The 25,046-nt window shown below is 45.9% G+C and overlaps 1 long non-coding RNA gene across 1 annotated transcript; it reads right to left on the reverse strand.

Annotated features, from left to right (window-relative positions):
* Positions 1–1,510: 1,510 nt before the first annotated feature.
* Positions 1,511–23,251, reverse strand: LOC141053064 (uncharacterized). Its single transcript, XR_012220954.1, has 3 exons — positions 23,128–23,251; positions 12,645–13,023; positions 1,511–3,337 (listed from the first exon to the last, which is right to left on the reverse strand). It is a non-coding gene; the product is annotated as an uncharacterized lncRNA (long non-coding RNA).
* Positions 23,252–25,046: the final 1,795 nt, after the last annotated feature.

The raw sequence follows: 25,046 nt of genomic DNA on the forward strand, positions 1-25,046 counted from the left end.
CCCCCACAGCTTGGGGCCTTTACTACTTGGTGGCAGGCCTGCCGCTGAAGATGTTGTATTGGCGGCAATGGATGCTGCCGACAATGCCAAGTGTAGGGTACGGCGAGTCAGGGATAACAATTGGGTGGTGGTGCTGCTGGTGTTAGTGCAGATAGGCGGTGGAGGTGTGCTGTACTCACAGGAATGGGGGGGTGACCCGCTTCTTGGCGTCGACAGGCACGAGACAGAGACAGGAGATGTATTCAACAGGTTCTTCTTTTATTGGCCGCCCTTACGATGACCAGCACAATACATGTCAGGACTTTTACACTGTTCTCTCTTGCAGACAGGACCGAGTACCTTCGCTTCTTGACTTTCACCGTAGAAGTGTACTTTGTGGCTCTTCCACCGTGCCTGCCCTAGGCCAATATACCACGGAGTTTCACCCTGCAAAGTCCACCAAATTACAGGTCCTCACAGACCGTCTCTGCCTGTGACCAACGTCCTTAAGGGTCACCCCCCCGTAACCGTATCTGCTGTCCAAACTCTCTGAGGGGTCTCCTCTGTATAACAGACCCTCCTTCCTTGTGAGCTCCCCAGACTGACTGAAGCTTCTAGAAGCTTACCTCAGTATTTATCCAGTCAGTCCAGGTAGCCCCGCCCGCTGTCACCTGACAGTCACCTTTGCCCAATCAGAGTCACCTTGACCTCTGGCAGTTATGTAACGCTCGCATGGCAGTTACATAACCACTGTCGTCGGTGCTCTCCAGTGACCTCTAATGGACAGACTGCCACATGACACCTTCTTTTCCTACCTCTCTGTCTTCTACTACAGACTGAGCCGTACTCAGCTCAACCTCCCCACATATCTATCCTCATTCTTTGCACTCTAAAAAATTGAAGAGTATAACACGGCCTATATACAGAGAGAGTGTCCAGCAGATTCTTATACTGCCTGTATGCAGAGTACTCCCACAGAGCCTGTTTTCAGAGTACCCCCCCAAAAATGAATAAAACAAAACACAGAAATATTGTTGTTTACCTCCACCTACACTTGGACTTTTGCCTCCTCGGTCAAGATTAATATAATTATTTTTTTAATTCTGTTATATTACATCATTTCCCTGTTCACATTTGTTTGCAGGGCAACTATCCTGCTCTTACTTCCATTTACCTTCCTTTTGCAGCCATGACCATTTTACTGCTATTTTAAAATTCAAGTCCAAACTGACTTCTATTGGGTTCGGGTCCAGGGTCAAGTTCGGATGCCAAACCGAACTTTGAACTACAGTTTGGCCAAACTCAATGAGCCAGAACATCCATGTGTCCCCTCATCCCTAACTAACACTCTATATTTCAAAGCATTCTTACTCTGTAGCATTCTTTCTACACCTGCCTAAAACTTTTTCACAGCAATATATATATATTATACAAAAAAAAGCCACACTAGTCACAGTTGGGGGTTCTACATATCAGATGGTTACGAAGAACTAATTTTTCAATATACAATATTGAAAAAGATACAACACTCCAAAGTGTAGGGTTTGTTTATTCATCCATGTTTACAGTGTACCATAAGTCTAATGCCTACATTATCCATATGGAATGACACAATGTGAAGTTCATATACAGTATTACAAAGTTATTGCATTACAGTGTACAAAGGTAAATTGATCAATTCTCCAACATTTTAAATAGATGTAAAAACGTGAATGGAAAAACATGCACTACATAATGTGACAAACGGGCAGTGCGCTGGAGGGAAGATACGTTTCACTGAGGTTAATGGCTTCAGTGATGAGACACCCACATTAAGTGTTGCAAGGGGTTAACAGACAATTTGTTAAACGGCTTTTTTTTGTTGACAACCATAGAGGGGAGGATGTCCACCTTATCTCTGGGGCTTAAGTAGCTGGCCTCCAGAGTCAGTCAGAGGTCAGTAGCGCTGGAAAGAGAATCTCCATCGGTTTGAGTCCTGAGGAGGAAAGTCTGAACCTGTGCTATCCCTGTGTTTCTCCAGAGTGAGCAGGTCTCCAAAGATGTATGGAATGTGTTACAATATTTTGTTTTCTTGTTTTGCCTTAAGGACTGTGTTTATTTTTTCCTTCATGTTTTTTTTTTATGCCGTCTATATAATAAACCAACAGAAGATTTAAAGAGACAGTGGTCCTGTTTTCTACCTCCGTGTACCGATGGGTGAGCTGAACTACTACAATAATATATTCAGAATCCTGACTTCTCTAGCAGCATGTTTAACATTCCTAACAAGTTAGTGCGTAGCGCCCCCATCAGACAGTGGATAGGTTAAGTACACTTAGTAATGATGTGAAGAGAGCGCATAGATTAGGGGGCAGTAAGCAAAAGTGCTTGCGGTATGGTCACATCACTATTGTCGTCTACATGACCTGCGCATGTGCGCTTGCATGAGAAATGATTCGGATGGGCAAATTAACTGATGGTAATGTCTCATTTTATCTGATCAAGGTCACAATATTAAAAAGAATTGCACAAAATTACAAAAAGAACAAAAATAAAACAAATCAGTCCAAATATTAGCATAACTTTCTACATCAAAGGATGGGTAAGACACATTAGTACTGAGTGAAATGGCAAAAATCTCCACATGAAGTTGCACTTGGCATCCAAAGGAGAAAAAAAATGTTAAGTTATTTGCTATGAACTTTACAGAGATAATACACATGTAGTAAGGGCCAGATTGAGGGGTGGTCCACTGCTTACCGCGCACAGATGACACAGAGACGAGACGGAGGCAGATTTTCAGGTACAACAGGTCCGAGTTTATTGGCCGTCCTCCTGACGACCGTAGCAATACACCGCAGCACCTTCACAGCTCTCCGTATCCAGGCCCGGGTACCTGCACCTTCCTTCTGTCGTAGTGACGTTCCTCGCGGCTCTTTTACTGGGGCTGCCCTAGGCCTATCTACCGCCAGCGATTCACCAGTCCGAGGTCGTCGTCAATTTGGTACCCCCGGGGCCTCGTCCGTTCTGCGGTTCTTCGTGGCGGGACCACCCCCCTGACTTCTTTTCTCCTCAGTCCCCTGGTCGAGCTCTCCACTACTGCTCGTTCTCCTTCACTGTCTCTTCTCCTCCTGAGCTTCTCCCAGGACTGGAACCGTCTAGAACCCTCTCCTGCCCAAACTTAGGTACTGCACTCCTTTTCCGTTTTCCCAGCTGTTTCCCTTTTGTCATTAGAAACATCCGTCTACAGTGCACAAACCGTCCCTTCTCCATACAGACATTTCCGTCTGTCAGGTCACCTTCCCTACACACACAAGGGCTCAAGAAGAATTTCAAAGATGGTTAGTCTTCTGTTCATTTCATGACATGGTGTAGTCCTCTGTAAAACACAAAGAAAAGGAAGGTTAGGTCAGTAAGGACATTTGAGACAATTTTTCTAAAGTCTGTCAATCACAGACGGTGGAGAACAGGCTCCCAGGGACTACTAGACCACTACTTCATCCGACAGGGGCAGAGCTCAAATTGAAAATCACATTTAAACCATATAGTTTCAGAATATTCAAGACTGTAAATCCACTCCATCTAAGAACTTATTATATTTGCTACTTTGTCACCACCATGTTTGGGGAGAGAACCATAGTCAATGATCTGGAGCGTCAATTCCCGTTTGGTGTGTCCTATCTTCACATTATATTTAGAGACATGGAAGTCTGGACACTTGCTTTCGAGGGTACCATGGCTGTTAGATGATTTTGCATTCAAGTGTTGTTTCACTCATATACAACAACTGACAAGGACATTGGAAAATGTAAACAAAATGTGACTAGCATGCAAAATAATGTCCACCCAAAACTGTTTATGAGTGGGAGAATGACTATACAAGTCTTCTTTCATCATGAGAGCACAGTTACTGGCCCTCAGGCAGGGGTAAGTACTCATTTTTGAACAGCCAATAAAACTTTGTGTACCGACTTAGGTTTTTCAGGGACAACCTATCTTTTAGATTACATAATCTCCATAACATAATGTAGCTGACTACCTAATATGTGTCAATTTGTCCAGATAATTTATAGAATATGTGCACTAGTGTTTGAGTTGGTAAAGTTGAATGGGATTCTCTGCTTATATTTCATATTTCTGTAAGGGGTTACAATGTTTAGTGTACTTCATTAACCGCTTAAGTGCATAATTAATGTTTGCTTTGATATATACTTATGTATGAAGTGTAGTGTAATGCTATAATTCTTCTGCACCTTGTATATAATAGGGACAGTGCAGTTTGTAGTGTGGCCATTAGATGGGGCACATAGTTCAGTAGTATGTGCATAGTAGTGAGTAGGGTAGGATATAGTTAACTGTAGGAGGGGTTAGTTGGGGAGTAAGGCAGGAGTATTTCCTGGTTATAGTCAGTCAGGGGATATACCCCTAGGTGCTTGTGTGGCGCCCCTGAGGCTCAGTCGCCACAGAGGTACTGCACCTTCTCCTAAGGTGTGGTGCCCCACCATCCAGGTAAGGTGGGAACTCCTGACCACGCTCCAACACTCACACCCCACACAATAGAGTAGTTCAGCAAAACCACGTTGCGGCTCCTTGCTTAGAGAGAAGCAGAGCACCTTTGGTGGTTCCCTGCTCGGAACACTAAACGTGCTGGGAGGTGGGTGGACTTGAGAATACATAAAAGAGTGGGAAGGTTTAGGATTACAAGTCAGTCTGTGAGGGAGTCTGAAGGAGAGTCGGAGAGAAGCCACTCGGAGAGGAGTGGGGATCCCTGAAAGAGGGATGGAGGAAGGAGTGCTGCAGCAGGCCTGAGTGACCCGGGTCTGCTGGCACGGGAAAGGGAAGAAAGAGAAAGACATTGAACTGAAGCCTGAGCTTCCATGAGAGAGAAAGACAAGTACAGAATGTAGGAGAAAAGGGAACACAGAGGACGTGGGTTAGGAGAGAACCCTGCCTAGAAGTTCTAAGCTCAAGGCCGGGGCCCGGTCCCCAAGGTTGTATGGACACTAATGGTTCTGCAGCAGACACCGGTGGAGTAGTGGGCTGTAAATGGACTACTCCCATCTAAGACTTGGGGGCACAACAGCAGCATGGATAGAGAGCCGGGACTCAGGAGTAAGGAGTCCCCGAAGCAGGCTACAGCTGTCTGCCGTACAAGTAGAGTTCTTGGGAACATCTGATAGGAGGAACTCCAGTGTAACTCAGTACTTGGAGATCTTCACACTAAAAGGCGCTATAGAGGAGACGTTCAGAAAAGGTACATAAGTTGGCGGAGTGTTGGAAGGGAGCATTCCATCTTGCCTGGAGGTTGACTGAGTCCCTGACCCGGAGGACACGGCACGGAAGCGGGCACTACAGACTGTGAGTAAAGCTTTGGAACTACATGCCTTGGTGTCCTCCATTCCTTCCTGCATCCGCCTGCTTGGCACTGCTGCATCCCCTGGGCCGGACACTACACCATCTAAATGTCACTTCACCTATTCTGCCCTGGGACAACAGCCCTGCCTGTGGAGGGCTATAACATCACTGCTGCAATACACCATCTCTCCCAGAGGATCTGTCTGCAACGTCAGCCTAACATCCCACTTTCCGAACACCACAGATGGCGTCACAAACTATTCCATTAACTACATTTCACCATAAGCATTATCCCGCCATTACTTGGGCGCCCAGGGCCACGGACCGGGTCACCACTGCTGTGACACAACACCCGCTGAGACCGGCCCAGTACTGAGTAACCTCGCAGCCCTGGGAGGGCGACCCAAAGTTGGCGTCACGAACAGGATGATGAGACCCGATGCAATCGGGTTCTGTGTGCCTTGGACTTAAAACTTTTGAGAATGTGCAGAAGACCCAATTTAATAGACTGTAAAATGAACATTAAAAATGGCCGTTGGCGTGGAGAAGAAGGGCGTGACGAGATGGGAGATCCTAGGAAAAGACCGCGAAAAGTCTTGGGCCTCCCCTGCCTGAATTACTATGTGACAGCGACATGGCCTACCCCCCGAGGGGTTCATATGCTGGCTTGATATGGAGGCGCTGGAAGAAGAGGCCGCCCCAAGAAGGAGGGGCAGAAGCCAGTGGTGGGAAAGGGGCCGAGGCAGGAAGAAGAACATCAGAACACCATTTTGGAGAGAGACGGGAGGAGGCCAGTGGAGCGAGGGGAAGCGAATCTCCTTGGCGCCATGGCTGAAGGCTCCAACCCCGTATCGGAGATGGACCGCCGGCAGCTGGAGGACAAAATTGCCCAGCTGACACGCTGCCTGCAACTGAGGCAGGAAACGCTATGGACATTGAATCTGCAGCACGCCCTGGAGGGGCCTACACCTGCGGTACCCGTGACACCGGTACCCGCCGCTGCTGCACCGGACCTCTTCCAGGCAGACCCTGTGGAGCAGACGACCGCTGCCATGCTACCGGCAGTGTACCTTGTCCCCTCCTTGCCGCAACTACCAGAGGAGTTGTACACTGCACATGGAGCTGAAGCGGAGGAGAAGCCCCTGTCCGGAGCTGACGCGGCTGCGCAGGTCCCTACGGAGACCCCTGCGGATCCGGAGCCGCCCTTAGCTCCACCACCGTCCCCGGTATCGCACCAACCAGCATCCACTGCCACTACACCTGCACCGGAGCAGAGATCGCACCGCCAGGAGGCACCAGGTACAGTGGGGCAAAAAAGTATTTAGTCAGTCAGCAATAGTGCAAGTTCCACCACTTAAAAAGATGAGAGGCGTCTGTAATTTACATCATAGGTAGACCTCAACTATGGGAGACAAACTGAGAAAAAAAAATCCAGAAAATCACATTGTCTGTTTTTTTTTCATTTTATTTGCATATTATGGTGGAAAATAAGTATTTGGTCAGAAACAAAATTTCATCTCAATACTTTGTGATATATCTTTCGTTGGCAATGACAGAGGTCAAACGTTTTCTGTAAGTCTTCACAAGGTTGCCACACACTGTTGTTGGTATGTTGGCCCATTCCTCCATGCAGATCTCCTCTAGAGCAGTGATGTTTTTGGCTTTTCGCTTGGCAACACGGACTTTCAACTCCCTCCAAAGGTTTTCTATAGGGTTGAGATCTGGAGACTGGCTAGGCCACTCCAGGACCTTGAAATGCTTCTTACGAAGCCACTCCTTTGTTGCCCTGGCGGTGTGCTTTGGATCATTGTCATGTTGAAAGACCCAGCCACGTTTCATCTTCAATGCCCTTGCTGATGGAAGGAGGTTTGCACTCAAAATCTCACGATACATGGCCCCATTCATTCTTTCATGTACCCGGATCAGTCGTCCTGACCCCTTTGCAGAGAAACAGCCCCAAAGCATGATGTTTCCACCACCATGCTTTACAGTAGGTATGGTGTTTGATGGATGCAACTCAGTATTCTTTTTCCTCCAAACACAACAAGTTGTGTTTCTACCAAACAGTTCCAGTTTGGTTTCATCAGACCATAGGACATTCTCCCAAAACTCCTCTGGATCATCCAAATGCTCTCTAGCAAACTTCAGACGGGCCCGGACATGTACAGGCTTAAGCAGTGGGACACGTCTGGCACTGCAGGATCTGAGTCCATGGTGGCGTAGTGTGTTACTTATGGTAGGCCTTGTTACATTGGTCCCAGCTCTCTGCAGTTCATTCACTAGGTCCCCCCGCGTGGTTCTGGGATTTTTGCTCACCGTTCTTGTGATCATTCTGACCCCACGGGGTGGGATTTTGCGTGGAGCACCAGATCGAGGGAGATTATCAGTGGTCTTGTATGTCTTCCATTTTCTAATTATTGCTCCCACAGTTGATTTCTTCACTCCAAGCTGGTTGGCTATTGCAGATTCAGTCTTCCCAGCCTGGTGCAGGGCTACAATTTTGTTTCTGGTGTCCTTTACAGCTCTTTGGTCTTCACCATAGTGGAGTTTGGAGTCAGACTGTTTGAGGGTGTGCACAGGTGTCTTTTTATACTGATAACAAGTTTAAACAGGTGCCATTACTACAGGTAATGAGTGGAGGAAAGAGGAGACTCTTAAAGAAGAAGTTACAGGTCTGTGAGAGCCAGAAATCTTGATTGCTTGTTTCTGACCAAATACTTATTTTCCACCATAATATGCAAATAAAATGAAAAAAAACAGACAATGTGATTTTCTGGATTTTTTTTTCTCATTTTGTCTCCCATAGTTGAGGTCTACCTATGATGTAAATTACAGACGCCTCTCATCTTTTTAAGTGGTGGAACTTGCACTATTGCTGACTGACTAAATACTTTTTTGCCCCACTGTATATACCCCGGCCCTCCTAATGGGTTGCCCCCCGACTTCACGTTGTCAGAGGCTGGCTTGTGGGATCTCGAAATGGGGCAGTTGGAAGAGTCGGCTGGGGGCACTGGACTGTCAGAGATGTGGAGGTGGAGGAGGTCCCTACTGAGGAGGGTACGGCTGGAACAGGCGCGCACGATTCGGCATCTTCGGGGATTGGAGGAGTCTAGGTCGCTGTGGGATAGTGACCTCGGGATCCCTTGGCTGCCAAGTCCCCATGTAGTCGCCTATCAGCGCCGACAAGCTGAGGCATCCCTCGGTGCTAGGCCACGCATCAGAGCACCAGAACTCAAGCAACCAGCAACAGGATGAAGACACCCAAAGTATCTGGTAGCAGTTCCCAATCAGCAGCTTCCAGAACCCCAGGAGGGAACAACAATCATTAATCTCGTTACCCAGGAGGATATTTGCACTGTTGTGCTTTAAAGTTATTTTTGTTTATGCATCATGTTTTTCCAGTGTTGCCCTGTTTTGTTGGCAGAATTTCCATTGAACTGCAGAGATCATGACCGCTGAATGGTCCAGAACTGTAATTGGAAATAGTTGCACCTCTTTAGGTGCCCTCTCTTGGTTTTTCATAGGACACTTTGCGAAGATAAGTTCTACCTCATCAAAGGACACTGCAAGAGATCCCGGCTGGGAGCAGTGTTCAGCACTTACAAGAATAATTGAACATTTTAATGTAAAGTATTTGATAATGATGTGTCTTATGAGAGTAAATGGCTTTTATATAGAATGTTTTAATAAAGAGATGAGAGATTTGGATAGAGACTAATAAAGAATTGAAAATGTCACTACGGTTGTCACTCAGAGTTAAGAGAGAGTAGAAAATGTGCACTAGAGGTGAAAAGAAATGTGTTGATGAAGAATACTGAAGTGATAGTGAGTAACAGACAATAGCACTTTGAAATGAGTATTGTATGGAAAATTGCACTTTTGACTTAGAATTTTAGATAGTTAATTAAGAATTGTTTGCAACGTTCAAGAATGAGTGCCTCTCACATTGGGAAGTTTAGTATAAGAAATGTTTATTCAGCATTACAAAAATTTTGTATGTTCCTGAATTGTCAACTTTGTTTGCCTTGCAGCCCGCGGACGTGCTGTGTTTAACAGGAGGGGTATGTGGTGCCCCTGAGGCTCAGTTGCCACAGAGGTACTGCACCTTCTCCTAAGGTGTGGTGCCCCACCATCCAGGTAAGGTGGGAACTCCTGACCACGCTCCAACACTCGCACCCCACACAATAGAGTAGTTCAGCAAAACCACATTGCGGCTCCTTGCTTAGAGAGAAGCAGAGCACCTTTGGTGGTTCCCTGCTCGGAACACTAAACATGCTGGGAGGTGGGTGGAGTTGAGAATACATAAAAGAGTGGGAAGGTTTAGGATTACAAGTCAGTCTGTGAGAGAGTCTGAAGGAGAGTCGGAGAGAGCAAGCCACTCGGAGAGGAGTGGGGATCCCTGGAAGAGGGATGGAGGAAGGAGTGCTGCAGCAGGCCTGAGTGACCCGGGTCTGCTGGCACGGGAAAGGGAAGAAAGAGAAAGACATTGAACTGAAGCCTGAGCTTCCATGAGAGAGAAAGACAAGTACGGAACGTAGGAGAAAAGGGAACACAGAGGACGTGGGTTAGGAGAAAACCCTGCCTAGAAGTTCTAAGCGCAAGGCCGGGGCCCAGTCCCCAGGGTTGTATGGACACTAATGGTTCTGCAGCAGACACCGGTGGAGTAGTGGGCTGTAAATGCACTACTCCCATCTAAGACTTGGGGGCACAACAGCAACACGGATAGAGAGCCGGGACTCAGGAGTAAGGAGTCCTCGAAGCAGGCTACAGCTGTCTGCCGTACAAGTAGAGTTCTTGGGAACATCTGATAGGAGGAACTCCAGTGTAACTCAGTACTAGAAGATCTTCACACTAAAAGGCGCTATAGAGGAGACGTTCAGAAAAGGTACATAAGTTGGCGGAGTGTTGGAAGGGAGCATTCCATCTTGCCTGGAGGTTGACTGAGTCCCTGACCCGGAGGACACGGCACGGAAGCGGGCACTACAGACTGTGAGTAAAGCTTTGGAACTACATGCCTTGGTGTCCCCCATTCCTTCTTGCGTCCGCCTGCTTGGCACTGCTGCATCCCCTGCTCCAGACACTACACCATCTAAGTGTCACTTCACCTATTCTGTCCTGGGACAACAGCCCTGCCTGTGGAGGGCTATAACATCACTGCTGCACCACACCATCTGTCCCAGAGGATCTGTCTGCAGCGTCGGCCTAACATCCCACTTGCCGAACACCACAGGTGGCATCACAAACTATTCCATTAACTACATTCCACCATAAGCATTATCCCGCCATTACTTGGGCGCCCAGGGCCACGGACAGGGTCACCGCTGCTGTGACACACCACCCGCTGAGACCGGCCTGGTACCGAGTAACCCCGCAGCCCTGGGAGGGCGACCCACTCGGGTGGGCTATAGGCCCGGGCTGCCCAATTACCCCGTAACATTCAAGCGAGTGCCCAGCCATCCAGGATACACAGAGAAGAGCAAGGAATAGCAGATCCATCCGTAGAGAGGGGGAGAGAGGAAGAAGAGGAATGCAAAAGGTCACCGTAAAAGTGTATGGACAGGTCGCTCCAGAATGTGACGGATAGCTTCGGGGGCTGAATCTCTTATGTCTGGGGCAAAATGAATGGGAGACAGTCCGTCCAGCGGAAACACTTAGTGACAAAGGAAACAGTGAAGGGAAAGATGAAGTGATGTGCAGTATCTACTGTGATGGGAATGCTGGAAACTACTTGGATGTACTGTGTCCTGAAGTGAATAAAATTGTTCGGTTAAGAGTTACCCTGGACTGTGTCTCTATTCATTGGGATTCAGAAGCCGCTTCATACCAGCACGGAAAAGGGGACACTGACAGCACAGTGAGTACTGATTGAAGAATGCAGAATAAGAAGCACCTTTTTCAGGTAGAGAAAGGCCAGGGTACATAATGCCCAACAACCTCAGCCACGACTACTGCCCTGCCCAACCTTTACATCTCCACTAGCCTCTTTTGTCAATAAGATGGGTTTTTAACCGATCATTTTTGCATAGACTTCTAGTTAAAAAAATGGATCCAGTTGAAATCAGTTTTTTTTAGCTGAACACAAAAAGTTGTGTCTAAGGCTAGTTTCACACTTGCTTTTTTTTGCAGCGCGTTTTTCCCGCAAAAAAACGCATTAAAAAAACGCATACAAAAGCATACAACTGCTGCGTTTTTTTCAAGCATTTTTATGAGCATGCATGAAAAAAACGCAGCGTTTTTATGCGTTTGTATGCGTTTTTAGTGCGTTTTTACCGCGTTTGCGTTTTTTTCCAACATTAGGGTGGCCCCTCACACTAACCCAAACCATGACTTTACTAGCCCTAACCCTGACCCTAACCCTAACCCTAACCCTAACTAACCCTAACCCTAACCCTGACCCTAACCCTTAACCAAACCATACTTAACCCTAACCCAAACCCTAAACCCTAACTAACCCTAACCCTAACCCTGAACCTAACCCTGACCCTAACCCTTAACCAAACCATACTTAACCCTAACCCAAACCCTAAACCCTAACTAACCCTAACCCTGACCCTAACCCTGACCCTAACCCTTAACCAAACCATACTTAACCCTAACCCTGACCCTAACCCTAACCCTAACCCTAACCCTAACTAACCCTAACCCTAACCCTGACCCTAACCCTAACCCTAACCCTATCCCTAACCCTAACTAACCCTAACCCTAACTAACCCTAACCCTAACCCTGACCCTAACCCTTAACCAAACCATACTTAACCCTAACCCTGACCCTAACCCCAACCCTAACCCTGACCCTGACCCTAACCCTAACCCTAAACCCCTTTAACTAACCCTAACTCTAACCCAAACCCCTAAATTCCATGGTTAAAATAAAAAAACGCATGTGCAAAAAAACGCATACATAAGCATGCCAATGCGCACATATGCGCACCCATAGGCTATAATGGCCATTTTTAGCACAAAACGTGCGCATATGTGCGCATGCGCTTTTTTGCAGGGCCAAAAAATGCAACATGCTGCGTCTGGAAAATACCAACGCACACCCCAAAAAAACGCAGCGCATGAAAATCGCATACGTGCGCAAGCCAGCGCGCAGGTATGCGCACCCATGTTAAATATAGGGGAAAAAACGCATGCGCACGTATGCGTTTTTTTCCAGCGCAAAAAAACGCAAATGTGAAACCAGCCTAACAGATGTTTATTGGACATAGCCTAAGGAGTTCCTGTCCAAAAAGAGAACTCTTCCCTTATGCTGTAAAAAGCCACTAGGGAGGCAGGGTAATTTTACTGTTGGAACTTGTAGCACATTGTGGCACATGACCACGACTTACCCTCTCTTGTCAGTGGGTTTGATGGTGAAATCATCATAGCCATGGAAAAGATAACTCATAGCCTGAAGTTCATCCTTAGTCATATTCAGATGACCGAGCAAAATTCCTTTTTCTTGTTCCTTTATCGATTACTATCTACCACTACCATGATGAATGTATCTTTGGGTGGTAGTGAGGTAGGAGGCGTAAGGGAAGCACGGTGGCTCAGTGGTAAGCACTGCAGCCTTGCAGCGCTTGAGTACTGAGTTCAAATCCCACCAAGATTGTATGTTCTCCCCATGTTTGCGTGGGTTTCCTCCAGGTTCTCCGGTTTCCTCCCACATTCCAAAGACATACTGATAGGGAATGTAGATTGTGAGCGCTGCGGAATAGGTTAACGCTATAAAAAAATAAAGATTATTTATTATTATTAATGAGCAAGAGATCTACATAATTTATTCTAAGTATTGCCTCTAGTTGCACTATACGTTGAAAAGCAAGTTGTTCATCAAAATACTATATGTTTTCAATTTAGTCCACCAAAAGAATTTATTCAGATCTAGTTTCAGTCAAGTTTCTCGAGGCTCCATTGGTTACTCGTGGTCAAGTGTCATAAGCGATGACATTAGTAATGTCATCGCCCATGAGACATGACCAGGAGTGACCTATAGAGTCGAGTCTCCATAGGTCATTCCCGTTATGTCTCGCTTGCAATGACGTTACTGACAGGATCGGGAGTGACCTATGGCACCAAGGCTCCATAAATTACTCTTAGTCATGTCTCACGGGCAGTGGTGTTATTGACATCATCACTCGTGAGACATGACTATGAGTAACCTTTGAAGTATTGTTCTCAGAACGACGCTCCATTGATAGCAGGAGAGATATGTTGGACGTCGTGGGAACCACAATGGATTATACAGTAGTTGCTGGGATTATTTTTTAATAATAAATGGGTAAACCAGAGAATGTATGGGGGAGTTTTTATTGAAATGAACTTTTTTCCTGTGTGTGTCTTTTTATATTTAAATATGAGGTTTGTAATATGGGTGTCTGATAGATGCCTCTCCATTACTAACCCCTGGGCTTGATGCTAGCTGACATTACACAGCTGACATAAACCCCAAAAAGGATTACCCCAATTACCACCACACCAGGTCAATCAGGAAGGGCTGAGGCTAAGCACGAGAACTGACGTATCTAATGGATGTGCCATTTCTGGGGTGGCTGAAGACTGGTCTTATTAGGCTAGGAATAGGCCAATATCCATGGATCTTCACAGTCTATCAATATCAACCCCAAGCTGTCTGCTTTGCCTTAACTAGTTACACCAACCAGTTCATTTTTTTGGGCCCCCCACTTTTAATAACCAGCAAAGGCAAAGCAGACAGCTGGGGGCTGATATTAATAGGCTGGGGAACTCCATGGATATTTGGCTCTTTCCCAGGATAATAAGACCAGCTCACAGCTGTCTACTTTCCTATTTTTTAAATTATTTATTTCTTTTACACTGTCCCTCACTTGAGCAGCATCCTGTCCCTACGCTAGTCAGAGCACAATGGCGGTGTTCTGACTCATGGATATGTAGAACGTATGGTGCCTGGATAGACCTCTCTTTCTGGGCCCTTTCCGTATCGACCTGTACTCACGTTCATACCGATTAATCAGACAGCTTAACTCAGCCACGATCTCATGTAAGAAGACTCCAGGAAAAGAGGGATGCTTTAACTGAAATTCTTGTATTATGATGAAAGCAGCAGGTAAAAAGGAATATTCTTCAGAGCACATGCAACAGGATGCATACAGATGGAGGGACGATCACAAAATGGAGAATGAAGGAGGGAACAAACATACATCACAGGACTACAGGGAGAGAGTTGGAACAAAATACAGGGAAAGGCAAACTTCTGCCTAGCAACAGATGATGCAACACAAACAATGCAAATATTAAATGATTTCCCAAGTCGTGGGACATGACACTCCCCGTCTGAAATCCTTGGATTTCATGATGTCCTTAATTCTTCGAAGTCGTTCGAACCTGAAAAACAAGAGAAAAGAAAAACATGCATGCAATAATAAACATTTTTAAAGTCCAACTCGTTGTTGTTGACCCGTAGATCACACCGGAAGATAAGTCCAAGTCTATTAAACCCATCTTCGGATTGGGGAAGCCGCAAACATGCCAACTCTTCCACCAACCCAGCAACCCAATGGAAAATGTCAATGTTCAATAAAAAACTGGGGAATGAGGAGGAATGCTCCCCGCCGTGAGCAACATCCAGGAGCAATGTTCAGTTCATGTGACGTCCTCCTTTGGCAGTAGCAGCACGAGATCGGTGACCGGACGGAGGAAGGTTCGGGTAGAGCCCCCTTTTGTCACCTTAACTTCTGTCTTACGCGTCTTTCCGTCCTCGCTGGGCATGACCTTGGTGATAAGACCCATTGGCCAGTCGTTACGATGAGCCTCTTTGTCTTTTAAGAGAACAAGGTCTCCATAGAAGGTAAAGGAATCAATTGCAATGTCCATTTCGTCTCTTACAACTTCAGCAATTTCTACTGCCAGTACTGCAGCGCAAAGTTCGAGTCTGGGTACAGAGTGTGCAGGCTTCGGGGTTAATTTGGCCTTACCCAGGATGAAACCACAATGCACCTTATTAGCTTCTAAGGTCTTCAGATAAGCTACTGCGGCTATGGCTTCTGTAGATGCATCACAGAAAATATGGACTTCTCTTCTGATTGCAGCCAAAGATGATCTTGGAGAATAACAACGTGGGACTTGGAGTTGCTCTAAGAACTTCAAGGACTTCTTCCATGTCTCCCACCTTTGCTGTTTCTGAGTCGGCAGCGGGGTGTCCCAATCAGTGTTCTCGGCAGTGAGCTGTCTTAACAGTATCTTGCCTTGAATAGTGATGGGTGCTACAAACCCGAGAGGATCGTAGATGCTGTTTATGACAGATAGGACTCCTCGTTTGGTAAAGGGTTTGTCACAGGGCGACACTTGGAAGGTGAAGGTGTCCTGTTTGATATCCCACAGTAGACCAAGGCTGCGCTGTGTGGGAGGAACATCAGAACCTAGGTTGAGGTCCTTTAGGTTCGTGGCATGGTCCTCAGATGGAAACGCGCTCATTACCTCTTGACTGTTAGAGATGATCTTGTGGAGTCTGAGGTTTGATGTGGATAGCATTTCCTGTGTCCTGGAGAGTAGGTTAATTGCCTCTTAACTTGTGGGCAAGGACTTGAGCCCGTCGTCTACGTAGAAGTTCTTCTCTACGAATTGATGAGCATCGGATCCGTACTCTCTCTCACCTTCCTGGGCTGTCCGTCTCAGTCCGTAGATCGCCACAGCAGGTGAAGGACTGTTGCCGAAGACATGGACCTTCATCCGGTAGTCTATGACTTGATTGTTGACATTGTTGTCTTTGTGCCATAGGAACCTAAGATAGTTTCTGCTGTCTTCCTTCATGATGAAGCAATGAAACATCTGCTGGATGTCGGCCATTATAGCAACAGGTTCTTGTCTGTAGCGGATCAATACTCCAAGGAGCCTGTTGTTCAGGTTGGGTCCAGTTAGTAGCAGGTTGTTGAGAGAGGCCTTCATACTGCGCACTGGAGTCAAACACCACTCTGATCTGGTTAGGCTTGTGAGGGTGATAGACACCAAAGGATGGAAGGTACCAACATTCTTCTCCTTCCTTCAGTGGTGGCGCAGGTTCAGCATGATCTCTGTCAAAGATGTTCTGCATAAAGTCAATGAAATGCTTCTCCATCTCTGGTTTCCTCTTTAGGGTACGCTTTAAGGATGAGAACCTTGCAGTTGCTTGCTGCAGGTTGTTCGGCAACCTCGCTCTTGGGAAACAAAAGGGTAAAGGAGCTACCCAACTGTTGGAGTCATCTTGAACAAATTCTTTGTCCATAACCTTTATGAATTCTTTATCTTCCCTTGTGGGTGCTAACTTGTTGTCTTCATTTGTGGAATCGAACACTGTTGACCCGAGGTTTTCGTCCCAGGGCTGGAGCATGTTCATGTTGTTGAAGGATTCCTGTTGCCTCTTGGTGTTGCTCACTTTCTCTTTCACCCAGTAATGATGTGGGCATGGCTGAAAATGAGTGCTGCGACCATTTGGCAAGATGTGTGTTTTGTAAGAGGAGATGTTATTAGGTCTCTTCATCTTGTGTATGCAAACATCGCCTATAATTACCCAGCCTAGATCAAAGCGTTGGGCAAATGGTGCGTCATGTGGTCCGTTAATTTGCTGACGTACCTTGTGCAGCCGGAGAATGTCTCTGCCAAGCAGAATCAGGATATCTGCGCTATTGTTGAGGGCTGGTATCTTGTTTGCTATCCCCTTGAGATGTGGGTGATGAAGAGCAGCCTCTGGTGTTGGGATCTCTTCTCGATTGGATGGAATCTGGTTGCACTCGACAAGTGTAGGTAAGGGTATCTCTACGGTGTTTTCGAGGGATGTCGCTATAAGACCACTGGCCCTTCTCCCAGAGACCTCTGTAACACCGCTGCAGGTACTTAAGGTGTAAGGGTAAGCATTTCCCTTTAAGTTAAACATATCAAAGAGTTCTGACCTTGCAAGTGATCGGTTGCTCTGATCATCCAAGAGGACGTACACCTTCACGGCTTTCTCTGGGTGACCGTTGGGATATACGTTCACCAGACAAATCTTCGCACAGGACTTGTCCCAGAGACCTTCTCCGCAGACTTCTGTGCATGAAGAAGATATTGTGGTATGACTTGCAGTTTGAGCTGCGTCCTCCCCGCCATGGCTCGTGGTGGGGGAAGGAGTACGTGTAGAGTCAGGACGGTATGGGTGGAGTGCTTGTATGTGATCCTCACTGTCACACTCCATACACTTAATTGTAGTTTTACAGTCTTTAGCAAGGTGTTCAGTAGAAGCACAACATCTGTAGCATACCCCGAACTTCTTTAGAAGTTCCTTGCGTTCTTTGAGCGGTTTCTTCCTGAAGCCGATGCACTTTTTTAAGGGATGTGGCTTCTTGTGGATGGGACACTCACGATTTGGGTTCTCTATCTTTTCACCCTTGTTCTTGCCTGGGGCTGATGTTGGTAAGGGAAGAATATCCGTCTTCTTCACTGACACTGGACCCCTGCGGTTTCTGTCATTCTAGCGTGTGCTCACGTATTTAGAATTAGGTGAAGCTGGGCCACTGGATTCTCCGTAGGAAAAGCTTGGGTCGTTCTTACGCTCTGCAATGTCTTTTATAAACTCACAGAAGTAGGAGAATGGAGGAAATGACACTTGATGGTCTTTCTTGTATTTTGACCCTATTGCAGTCCACTTCTCTTGTACATTGTATGGTAGCTTGGAGATAATGGGGTTTACTCCACGAGCAGTGTCCAGGTAGCTGAGGCCAGGTAGGTGGGTGTCTGCCTTGGCCAGCTGGAGCTCTAACAGCAGGTCACTGAGCTCTAGGAACTTTGAACTGTCCTTGCTTGATATCTTTGGAAAACTCTGCAGTCGCTTGAACAGTGCATCCTCTATGGCTTCTGGACTGCCAAAGTTTCTCTCTAGTCTTTCCCATGCAGCCATGAGACCAGCCGTTGGATTACTGATATGTACAGACCTGAGTCTCTTGACACGCTCTGTGGATTGTGGTCCTAACCATCTGATCAGCAGGTCCAGCTCTTCCGCAGCAGTGATGCCGAGGTCACTAGTTACGGTTCTAAAGGCACTTTTCCAACCTCTGTAATTTTCAGGTTGGTCGTCGAACCTTGTGAGACCGGTTTTAGTAAGTTCACGGCGAATCATGTACCTTGCGAAGTCGGACATGTCTGTTCTTTCTGACTTAGGATGCACAATTGTAGGCTGAGCGGTGTTGTACATAGGGGTGGAGACGTCTTGGCCTTGAAACATGGGGAAGTATGGAGTGGCATATGCATTTAGTCCAGCAACTGGTTTGGTGGGTATAGTTTCTGCTACCTGCGGAGGTGGCACTGTGTGGTTGTCGAGGGTATAATGACCTGCCGGCATATTGGGTTGCATGTAGGTATTAGCCTGTGGAGTTTGGTGAGATGCAGGGTTTTGGCGCATACTGGAATATGAAGGAAGTTCAAGTTTGGGAGCATTGTACTGACCTTGAATGCAGGTTTCTGTAAGTGGATCGGCATCCTGGTGCTCTGGAGAAGCGTCAACACCATCAGGAGTGTTAGTGATGATCTGCGGTTCGCCATCTTGGCTTAGCACGTAGTCTCTTGTGCGTTCAATAGGGTCTTCTGCCTCCATTTCACACAAACTGACGCTGTCTCTTTGACTCCCACTGATAGCCTGCTCGAGTACCTTTAATTCTGCCATGGCTGTTGCATGCTCACATTCCTTCTCTAGAGCTTCCATGCGTGCTGCTTCAGCATCCATTTCTGCTCTATTTTGTGCAGCAGCTGCATCCATTTCTGCTCTCTTTTGTGCAGAAGCTGCATCCATTTCTGCTCTCTTTTGTGCAGCAGCTGCATCCATTTCTGCTCTCTTTTGTGCAGCAGCTGCATCCATTTCTGCTCTCTTTTGTGCAAAGGCAGCTTGTACCTTAGTAGTTTCAGCCTTAGCACGTGCTCTTATAAGCTGCTCAGTAAGAGTAGAATATTTTGATGAACTTGACCTAGATGAACGTTTTGAGTGCTTACACGATTTGGATGAGCAAGTTGATGCATCTGGTGTTCGTGCGATTCTAGCCTCTATCTTGGCTTTAATGTCACATACAGTGCAGTCTCTTTCAGAATTAAGCTGCTGGAAACCTTGCAATTCGTTTAAAGTCTCTGGGAGATTCAGTTTCTTCAGGAGAATAATATATTGGTCACTCTTCTCCATATACATTTGGTATGCAGTGCATAATTGTTCTAGGACTCACTCTGGTGGTAACTCATGAGAAGCAGGCCTTGATGCAGTGTCTATATGACTCAGCACTTTCTTCCATACTGAGGACACATCACTATATAATTCACATTTTGCAGTCTCTAGATTCTCCATGACTTTCCATGTGGGTTTGACTGTACGTTTTCCCCTTTCGCTAGATGGTGGATGGGGGTCTGGGTCTCTTTCCTGTGCTTGTAAGTCTGGTAGGGACATTGTATTCCTTGCTTCAGACATGATTAGATTGCAGGCAGGAAGAGTGGATGATGAGGGTTATACTTCTCACTGTTCAGCAACAGGAAATACACAGACTCTGCACAGAGTTGATACTTTGTATCTAATGCTGGAGCAGCTGCAGGGTCTTGCGTAATGATGGGAGTTATATTCCTCTCTGTTCAGCTGCAGTGTGGCTTCTATGCACGCTGGGGTCTGGCTGGAACTGGGTTACAGTCTATCTGGAAAATGTCCTTTTCCACTGAGATTCAGCACAGACCTTGAGTTACTGTCTCTGAAGGCAGGTTATTCCTTTTTACTGTTCTGACTCATGGATATGTAGAACGTATGGTGCCTGGATAGACCTCTCTTTCTGGGCCCTTTCCGTATCGACCTGTACTCACGTTCATACCGATTAATCAGACAGCTTAACTCAGCCACGATCTCATGTAAGAAGACTCCAGGAAAAGAGGGATGCTTTAACTGAAATTCTTGTATTATGATGAAAGCAGCAGGTAAAAAGGAATATTCTTCAGAGCACATGCAACAGGATGCATACAGATGGAGGGACGATCACAAAATGGAGAATGAAGGAGGGAACAAACATACATCACAGGACTACAGGGAGAGAGTTGGAACAAAATACAGGGAAAGGCAAACTTCTGCCTAGCAACAGATGATGCAACACAAACAATGCAAATATTAAATGATTTCCCAAGTCGTGGGACATGACAGGCGGCACCACCAGCAATCCAGCATTTATACAGCCTTTCAGAAAACAATAAAATGGAGAAGACTCCACACAGATGACAGTTACAACGGAGCACGCTGCAACCACATTTTTTAGAGCATTGCTCAAGGTGTGCTAAGCATCAGTGGAGAAAAATCACGATCGGCAGAAAACTTTATCCACTATGAGTTCATGCTCAAATCTGATAACTCTGCTCATCATCTGGTCAAACAAGTCTACTTCACCACCCTCATCACCGCACTATTCGGCTATCCAAAATGACTTTCCACTCCCTCCTGAGCCCTAAAGTACAGTCCCCGGTTAAAAACGTGGCTTCATATCCACACCAAAAATGCATCAAATAAGGGGGAAAATGCATAACAGAAGCAGACTGCAAACAGATGACATCTGAGTGCAGTCCAATTTTCCGCTGACTCACACACTGGAGACGATGGAAAAATGTTGTTCTCAATCTGCTCCTCACAGTGTGCTTCTATTCTCTCATTGTTAGGAACGGCGGAACGCACTAAATAAAAATAAATAATAAAGTGCGTTCGCCGCTCGGGGTCCACCGTGCAGTAGGTGTTACACCACTGCTAGGTAATGACAGACGAGCAATATGGCGGTGTAATGCGCATGGGTTAGACTTCACCCGAAGTGCGCAAAGCGGGCTCTGTTCACACACAGAGGAGAAGCAACATAAACATACGAAAACGCCGAGCCTGTTAGTGTCACAGACCACAGGGAAATGCACACACGGTGTCTGGTCACAGGAGCAGGACCGAAGGCAGAGGAGCTGCGTCCGTCTAGACCTACCGTGTGTGCGGCGTCGCTACTGCGGGCGCCAAGGAGGGCTGCAACTGCAGCGCGGCGTAGGGCACGGCCGCTAGACGACAAAGCTAGGAGGCAGGCGCAATGTCGGACGCTAGAGAAGAGGTGCGGTGTGCACAGTGGCCTAAGGCTTGCCACTGACTGGCGCTGACTGCTGCACTAATTCCCTATCCACATGCGTAATATCAGAGGGAAGGGGTTTCTGTGACAGAGCCTATACCAGATATAATGGCGCGCATTGGTGGCGGTCAAATACCCTTATGGACCTTTGGCAAAGCATGCATGATAGGTAGTATAGGACAATCAACTTTAAGATAATCAGATTGAGATTTGGTTATGACACCAAGAGAGAAACCCTCATCGATCAATTTAAATGTTTTTTTCTGAAATTGGACAGTAGGGTCACTTTTTAATTTTGTATATGTAGTATTATCCTCTAACAAAAGATTAATTTGATTGCAATATACCGAAGAATCCATCACCACCACCAAACCTCCTTTGTCTGCCATTTTTACAGTTAAATTTGACATTAATTAATTTCATTTATGCTTTAAATTGAGAGGAGGTTAAATTAGCATTTTTATTATTCTCCATTTTTTTATCCAAGTTTTTCAACTCTCTCTCAATGACCATCTGAAACCAGCTGGTTTAAATGCACGCAGAGAAATCATGTACCATTATTAGTGTGCAATTTATATGTAAAAGTATTCTTATTTTTCTTTTTTCTGCTTTTTCTATTTTGTGATATAATATTGCATGTCGTTTTGTGTGTTCATAATTCTAATTCATCATGATTTGGTAATTTTAATCAGTTTCATGTAACACATGTGTATATATTGCTGTTTATTGGCTGAAGCTGTGTATAAAAGATCTTTGTATCAGTTTGATCATCAGCTTTTGAAAAAGAACACAGGTCTAGTATTCGAAACGCGTCGCTCTGTGTATTCATGCAAACTCTGTCAATATTTTTTGCTACTTTTAATAATAAAATATGGATCTTTTGGAAGCTGGGATTTTTTTTCCTTTTCTTCTTGATTGAACACATGCTGGACTACATGTTTCCTTGCTCCCACACACCACAAGCTGCATCAGGTGAGCTGGTTGGATTTTCTCTTTTTACTCTGGTAATCTGCTGGTTTGCGATATGAAATTGTGAAATCTAATCAGTCTAGCGGCCAGGACCGGAGCATATCTACGGGTGGGCAAGCGGTGCCCATGCTCAATTGGGTGCAAAGAGGACTGCTTTTACTATGATCATGGCAGCCTAAAAAATTCTCTGCAGGGGTCACAATTTAGCAGAGTATTCAGCAGTAACATATCTACCATCGCTGTATTTAGTGGCGACATGGTATACAAATTGCCGCTCCCCCTGCTGGCTCCATCACTGGGGGCATCAGCAGGGAGAAGCTCTGTAGTACTGCCCTGTGCACTGATGAGCTATCAGCCAATCAGTGCACAATTACCACATCTGCACCTGAGAGCGGGAGCGATCACTGCCCTGCCTGTGTGTGGTAATGCAGCCTAGCGCTAGTTGGCCGGGGATCAGCCAAACAGTGCTCGGCTTACTTTTTATACAAACCGGCCTCTTCAAATGTAAATGCTGCAAGCAGACGAGCGCCTCAGCGGACCTGATGTACCCATCAGCTTTCAGCTGCACAGGGGCTCAAATAAAAAATACTGTCATGGATGAAAAGAACATCTTGTCATAGATGGGGTTAATTCAAAGACATGCCTGGCATACCTGGGACCCAGTGGTTTAGAGCAAGAAGGAAGCCTTTTCTGACTCTATAACTAGGCTGCGAGTGTGGAGCTCCCTAGACAGAGTTTCTATGAATGTCTATATTGAACGAGTACTCACACCAAGGACTTTATCAGACACTGTCAACTCAGCAGCAGAGGCATAGAGATTCCAGTAGAGCCTGAATTCTTCTATTATTCCCACAGTGACAGCAGCAGCAGGTGAAAAGATGATTCCGAATCAGGGATGTTCAGAGAATGAACATGAGACAATGGTTAAATACAAGAAGAAGGGAGGGGTTATCTACATGAGTGCTAGACTATGGAGAGACAGACAGGACAAACTTCAAAAGGCGAACTGATTGCATTGCAATATAATAGCAATAATACAATCATAATACAATGTTATATAATTCCCAAATCGTGGGACATGACAAGGCCTGTTAGTTGCCAGGAAAAGTTTGGAAAAGAAGGCAGGTAAGTTTAGCAATATGATGTGAAGTAAATAGAACAACGTGATGTGAAGTAAACTTAACAATGTGATGCAAAGTAAATATAACAATGTGATGCGATGTAAATATAACAATGTGATGCGATGTAAATATAACAATGTGATGCGATGTAAATATAACAATGTGATGCGATGTAAATATAACAATGTGATGTGGAGTAAATATAACAATGTGATGCGATGTAAATATAACAATGTGATGCGATGTAAATATAATAATGTGATGTGGAGTTAACATAACAATGTGATGTAAAGTAAACATAATAATGGGAAGTAAATATACACTGCTCAAATAATAAATAAAGGGAAAACCAAAATACCACATCCTAGATATCACTGATTTAATTATGCCAGTTGCAAATGTTTTTTCATTACATGGAATGCGTTGAGATTAAGAACAATAAAACATAAAAATGATCAATGTAAATCAAAATTAATATCCCATGGAGGTCTAGATTTGGAATGATACTCAAAATCAAATTACAGGCTGATCCAGCATCAGTGAAAATGCCTCAAGACAAGAAAATGATGCTCAGTAGTGTGTGTGACCTCTACGTGCCTGTATGACCTCCCTACAAGGCCTGGGCATGCTCTGATGAGGCGGTGGATGGTCTCCTGAGTGATCTTTTCCCAGGCCTTGATTAAAACATCAGTCAATTCCTGGACAGTCTGTGGTGCAATGTGGCGTTGGTGAATGGAGCGAGACATGATGTCCAAAACATGCTCAATAGGATTCAGGTCTGAGAAACAGGCAGGCCAGTCCATAGTATCAATGCCTTCATCAATGCCTGCTGACACACTTCAGCCACATGAGACCTAGCATTATCATGCATCAGAAGAAACCCAGGACCCACTGCATCTGCATATGGTCTCACAATGAGTATGAGGATCTCATCCCGGTACCTAATGGCAGTCAGGATGCCTCACCACACCACTACTGAACCACTGCCAAATCGGTCATACTGGAGGATGTTGCAGGCAGCAGAATGTTCTCCACAACGTCTCCAGACTCTGTCACGTATATCATATGTGCTCAGTGTGAACCTGCTCTCATCCGTGAAGCACACAGAGCGCCAATGTCGAATCTGCCAATATTGGTGTTCTCTGGCAAATGCCAATCAACCTGCTTGGTGCTGGGCTGTATTCAGAACACCCACTTATTGATGTTGGGCCCTCATTCCACCATCATGGAGTCTCTTTCTGACAGATTGAGCAGACACATGGATGTTAGTGGCCTGCTGAGGGTCATTTTGCAGGGCTCTGGCACTGCTCCTCCTGTTTATCCTTGCACAAAGGAGGAGGAAACAGTCCTATTCCTGGGTTGTTGCCCACCAAGGTCCCCTCCACATCTGCTGGTGTACTGGCTAGAGTTGAGCGATACCGTCCGATACTTCAAAGTATCGTATCGGATGGTATCGGCCGATCTTTAAAAAAAGTATCGGTATCGCCGATTCCGATACCGGAAGTCCCATTCAAGTCTATGGGACTTCCGGTATCGGAATAAGAAAAACCCTTTCCTGCCCTTGTAC

The sequence above is a fragment of the Dendrobates tinctorius genome, unplaced genomic scaffold, assembly GCF_039654945.1.
Source record: "Dendrobates tinctorius isolate UK_male_01 unplaced genomic scaffold, ASM3965494v1 ptg000165l, whole genome shotgun sequence".
In the NCBI taxonomy this organism is placed as follows: domain Eukaryota; kingdom Metazoa; phylum Chordata; class Amphibia; order Anura; family Dendrobatidae; genus Dendrobates; species Dendrobates tinctorius.